Genomic DNA, 6,395 nt, shown 5'->3' on the forward strand with positions numbered 1-6,395 from the left:
TATGTTCCCCCCCCCCCCCCCATTATGTACTGCATAATAATAATATTCATAATAAAGCAATTAAATAAGAATTCTAAAATAAGTTCTAGGTTTGTAGTTATTTATGTAGAGTTTAGATGCAAAAGCCTCCAAGTGCCATCTAAAATTTTCTTCTAAAATGGTTATTTTATCAAGCTCCTATGTTTATGTTCAGTTATTTTACAAACCCAATTCCATAAAAGTTGGGACACTGTACAAATTGTGAGTAAAAAAGGAATGGAATCATTTACAAATCTCATAAACTTATATTTTATTCACAATAGAATATAGATAACATATCAGATGTTGAAAGTGAGACATTTTGAAATGTTGTGCCAAATATTGGCTCATTTTGGATTTCTTGAGAGCTACACATTCCAAAAAAGTTGGGACAGTTAGCAATAAGAGGCCGGAAAAGTTAAATGTACATATAAGGAACAGCTGGAGGACCAATTTGCAACTTATTAGGTCAATTGGCAACATGATTGGGTATAAAAAGAGCCTCTCAGAGTGGCAGTGTCTCTCAGAAGTCAAGATGGGCAGAGGATCACCAATTCCCCCAATGCTGCGGCGAAAAATAGTGGAGCAATATCAGAAAGGAGTTTCTCAGAGAAAAATTGCAAAGAGTTTGAAGTTATCATCATCTACAGTGCATAATATCATCCAAAGATTCAGAGAATCTGGAACAATCTCTGTGCGTAAGGGTCAAGGCCGGAAAACCATACTGGATGCCCGTGATCTTCGGGCCCTTAGACGGCACAGATAGTGCTAAGTTTTTGTTTTATTATTCATACCACAATAGTAAATAAGTGTCTTATAAAAATTGTATAATATATGTTATCTTGAAAAAGATAAATAAAATGGTCTCTTTATTTAAAATAGATAGCAATATATTTAATCATGTCAGGCAACTTGAAAATGTTTTATTAAGGGTCTATAGAAATTAAATAAATATTTAATGATCTACATTTCACACTGCGTGATTGTGAATCGCCGACAGCTCCAGATATTTAGCATAACAAATATTTCACGGGCATCGCCGATTCCCTCAGATCGCCTCTTTGATAATTCACTCTGCGTGATTGTCACTCGCGTAAACGAGCACCGATTTGCCTCCGATTTTGGTAATTTCTCGGTGATTTCGCAAAACCTGTCGGTGAGTGAAAAATCGGGGCTAAAATTGTGCAGTGTGAACTCGGCATAACCGGTTATTTCTGAGTTACAGGTGATTGGCTGAGGGAAGTGGTTGCACACCTGAAGGTAATCATGGTGCTTTATAAAAGACTGGGACAGAGCTGGCGAGTTGTCATGAGCATGGGCTGGGCTTGTGCAGAGCTTGAGCTGTCTTTGTTTGCTCCGTACCTTGGGTTACACATAAGGCTACCAGAGGACTGATGAGATGAGAGGGATACGGGAGATCACCACCGCCGTTGATCCATCTCCTTTGGGGATGGTTGTTGTTCTTGGAGGATCCGTGGACTGTGTTTGGTTAGATTGCTGTCTTTCATAATTGTTACACACTTATGCCAAGTTCACACTGCACGATTTTAGCTTGATTTTTCACTCGCCGACAGGTTTTGAGAAATCGCCGACAAATGCCCGAAATCGGAGGCAAATCGGTGCTCGTTCACGCGAGTGACAATCACACAGTGTGAATTATCAAAGACGCAATCTGAGGGAATCGCTGATGCGTCGCCGACGCCTGTGAAATATTTGGCATGCTAAATATCTGGAGCTGTCGGCGATTCAGCCCCCCCACCCCGAACGCGATTTTTACTGGGGGACCCCCTCGAAAGCAATTGGGCTATTTTCAGGCTAGTTTTGAGTAGTAATTGGGCAGGTTTTGTAGCGAAAACCTGGCAACCCTGCACCAGACAGAGCTGTCGGCAATTGTTTCTATTGTAAAGTCATGCAGTGTGTAACCTCCTGTCATCGTTCCATCGTGCAGTGTGAACACAGCAACAACTGAATGCTACCCCAGATAGTCGTTCAGTGTGAAACCAACAGTGATGCGACGTCTTTGAAAATCGTGCAGTGTGAACTCGGCATTACATGTATCTGCTGACACACTGACTACCATTTATATTTACATTCTATGTTGTTCTGTCTTCCATGGACAAATAAATTCACTTCTTAATTAGCTGTGGTGTGTGGTGACTCCCTTATTTTGTTGTGATTCAGAAAGAGATCGTAACATTAATTAAATACTTTGGTCATATTTGTTGTGAACAAAGTGTCATTGTCTAATAATTTTCTACATGTCAATGGTGGTCCATGTGAACCTACAATCTTTTAGAATATTTTGAACCTAATCAGCAGTTGTTGCTTATTCAGATTTTAGAACCCAAATATATATGATTAATATCAGAATATTATTATGTTTGCACACATTGACCATCAGCAGATGTAATATACACTCTAAACAAAAATGGTGCTAAGTAGCACTAATAGTGGTTCATTGGCTTGTAATCACTTGCTATATAGGTGCTTTAAAGGTGCTACAGTGCCTTTGTCAAATGGTGTTATGTAGAACCATAAGAGGAACAACATTTTTATGCTTTTCTGAGGTCAAAAAGTCTTGTGTGGGGGCCCTGGACTATTTCCTTATGGGGGGCTAATGGGCTATGGGGGCAAAAAAGGCGAGTATGTCCGAATTCATAGTATTCAAAAAACAGTAGGCGAAAAGTACCTTGATGACCTACTTCTTCCACCTGGATTCTGAAGTGCACATTCGGTGGACATTTTACAATACCATGAGCCCACAGGAGAGAATTTATAAATGGCAGTGAAGCGACGCAATTGACGCTGGTAGGTCATGTAGCGGATGTAGTACGTCCAAATATCATTCATACCATATTCATACTTTATAGAATAAGGTGACCAGATTTCTGAAATGAAAACCAGGGACATTGCCTACTTCAGTGGTCAAAGTATAATTGAAATCTCACTTGTGATTGTCTACAAATAAAAAAAAAAACTTACCATAACTTATTATTAAGCCTACAATTCACCAAAAATCACACTATGAAAAATAAATAGTAACCAGGGGCGCCGCTAGTAATTTTGGGCCCTATGAAAGAAAATGAGGTTGGGCCCCCTACCGCAACAATTCCACACCAAACATACAAGCCAACCTAGTTATCCAAAATCGTTGTCTGAAAATTAATAATACTGACCTATTACTTTTGCTATTGCTTTTGACCACTAGGTATCAGTATTTAGTCAGAGACCTAGCCGTAGCCTTATCTGGGGGGGCGGGGCTTGATGTTGAAGGGTGGGGCCACGGTGGGGACAAAATCCTAATATTAAACAGCCCAAACACTTATAGATGAATATACAAATGAATGAAGACAGAGTTATATGAGAACTAATATATATTTGTGCTTTTGTTATTTTAGCTCAATAAAATTTTTTTCTTTAATATTGTTATTATTTTAAGGGGATTTTACTAAATATTAACCTCTAAATTATGTACCATTTATCATCTGCAATATCAGGGTGTAACCTCTAGATGGCTGTATAGCCGTATATATAAATACATCTAAACCGTTTGCTGCAGTGAGAACTTAAGAATGACAAAGCACGTTACTTGAATCTGGTTATTCATTGATATATTTTCAGACTTCATTAAAGACTACATTTAGTAAAAGTTTACATTTAAATGTTGACTTGATAATTTTGCCGGAAATGCAGAAATAAGCCGTAATTTTGTTTTATTTGTAACTCTTTGGTAAATACTTTTATAATTTCTATTTCATTACTACTAGTACTGTTGTTGCTAATAAAACAGATCTCTGGGGGCCCCAAAAGTGCGTGGGCCCTTAGAATCGTCCTAACTTCCCCCCCTTAGCGGCTCCCCTGATAGTAACTATTGCAAATAGTAAACAGATTGAAACAGGATTATAACAAAACTATGATTTACAAACACATTAAAAAATAAAACAATAAATGACAACATATGATAAATAAAACTGTATTTAACAAATATTTTAACATTTTCTGACTGTATAACATTTTCACAAACTGTGAGTATAAAGTAAATACAACTTTTCAAATGATTTTTTCGAAGTTATATTATGTTTATGAAAGTTTCAGGAATTATAAAGTGCAGACAAACAGTATTACTTTGTTTTAATATGTATGTGACTACCTTGAAACCCTCTTTTGCTCTGCTCTCGTCCAAGTTCTTCATGGCGACAGTAGTGGTGTAGTAATCAGTATAGCTCGCAGTGCTCTCTGCTGGGGAAAGTAATCATTATTTTGAATGTGCTGTAAAACGGGGACATTTCTGGGGACAGGACACCAAAAACCGGGACCCCAGAAAATTGGGACGTCGGGTTACTCTAATCAGGCAGTAGCCTATGTGATTTCGGACACTCTGACAATCTTAGAACTGCTTCGAATGAATCGTTGGAAAATGAGGTGATATTGCATATGCATATTTTGAGAAAAAGAAAGTGTTTTTTGCCCTTGCATGCATGTAATCCTACTGTAGGAGACTCCCAAAACAATATTAGGAACCTTAAAAATGGCATAATAGGGGCACTTTAATAGCTGTGGATTTTTTCTCTTCAGATTCACTTCAGAAACCCTTCATCAGTGTTAGTGATGATGATGTCCAGCTCAGCATATCATGTGAAATACCACTGTCAGTCAGAGCTGATTTCATCTGTAGTCTCTACACTGAGAATGATATTCTTCTTTATCAATGTGTCTCTCAGTGGAGTCAGTCTGGAAAGAATCTTTGTATGTTTTATGTAAGCCCTAGTGAACTCTTCACACAATCAGTGAACAGCAGACAGCTGATCTGTGTTTATTCACTCAAGACTGAACCTGAGATCAGATCACCACACAGTGACACATACACCATCAGAGGTGAGTTATGATTGTTATCATTTTTAAAACATGAGCACATTTAATGATTAGAGACACCTGTATAATTATTTAGCCAGTATGATTTATTATGTAGGCAAGTATCAAAGTCCCTTTAAGGCAAGTCATGCCACTCGGAGGCCATCATTGAACGCCTCTTAGGCATGCAAGTGCAGCTCCTATCTCTGTGAACGGTGAAACATCAAATTCTCCAAAACTCACCAAGCTTACGATTAAATTTCATATTTGAAATCACCAATGCAATCTGACAACAGTTGTCTCAAAAATGTATTTTGCTCATATGGAGTTAAAAAAGCGTATTTTTCAGGCTACACTATGCTTTTTTGTTTTAAAATGGCGTTGTAAATTGAAAACGATCCTCGTCTACACTTGCGTTTTAACAGCATTTCAGAAACGTTCTCTGTCCACACTACACAAACAAAAATGCAAGGGTGTAGTGTAAAGGACAGGCGTAACCATAGCAAAAGTTATGCGTTTTAAAATGAAAACGCACTAGTGTAAATGATGACTTTACCGATTAGCGATGGGCTCTTTTATTCAGAAGACGGGGTTTCTTTCGATAGAGTGGCCATTTTGCATGTTGCATTTTCCCCCATTCAAAATGATACGAGTGACATGTCTTGGGTATTCTATAGTCTTTGGTAGTATACACTCTTAAAAATAAAGGTGCTTCACGATGCCATAGAAGAACCTTTTTGTCTAAATGGTTCCATAAAGAACCTTTAACATCTGAAGAACCTTTCTGTTTCACAAAGGGTTCTTTGTGGCGAAATAAGGTTCTTCAGATTATAAAAAGGTAAGAAAGAGATGGTTCTTTAAAGAACCTTTGACTGAATGGTTCTTTGTGGAACCAAAAATGGTTCTTCTATGGCATCACTTGAAAAACCTTTTGAAGCACCTTTATTTTTAAGAGTGTATTAGAAAATCATTTGTGGAAGATTTATCAAAAAAGTCAAGTCAGTTACTTCAAAACAACAACAAATAAATAAATAAAATGAGAAAAATTGAATGATAAAACCTTTGAAAAGTCTAGATAGATTTTTTTACATATAGACCTTTCAATAGGCTGCACAACACTGAAAGGACAAATATACTAAATATAGAATAGACTTAAATATGGTTGATCATAATCCCTGGGCCGCTACAGACATATCTGTCACAGTTTGACTTTGGCAAGTGAACAATCTGGTACATATCAATAAAAGTTGACGTATCAGAGAGCCAGACTGTCTGACAAATCTACAGAAACTCACTTCTGCCTAAAATGAAATCCATAATATGATGGTGAAAAGAGAAACTGTTCAAATCTGCAAGTTATTTTAATTTTAATATGTTCTTTGTAAGTTCTTATTGGGTCATTCTGTTCTGCATCACATTCTGGACTTTTCAGAAATTAATACACAAGTCAGAAGTATTTTAATTTAAAGGTGGCATATCATGAAAATCTGAGATTTCCAGGTTTTAAGTGCTATAATCAGGTCCCC

Source organism: Sinocyclocheilus grahami, unplaced genomic scaffold, assembly GCF_001515645.1.
Source record: "Sinocyclocheilus grahami isolate Dianchi unplaced genomic scaffold, SAMN03320097.WGS_v1.1 scaffold44.1, whole genome shotgun sequence".
NCBI lineage: Eukaryota > Metazoa > Chordata > Actinopteri > Cypriniformes > Cyprinidae > Sinocyclocheilus > Sinocyclocheilus grahami.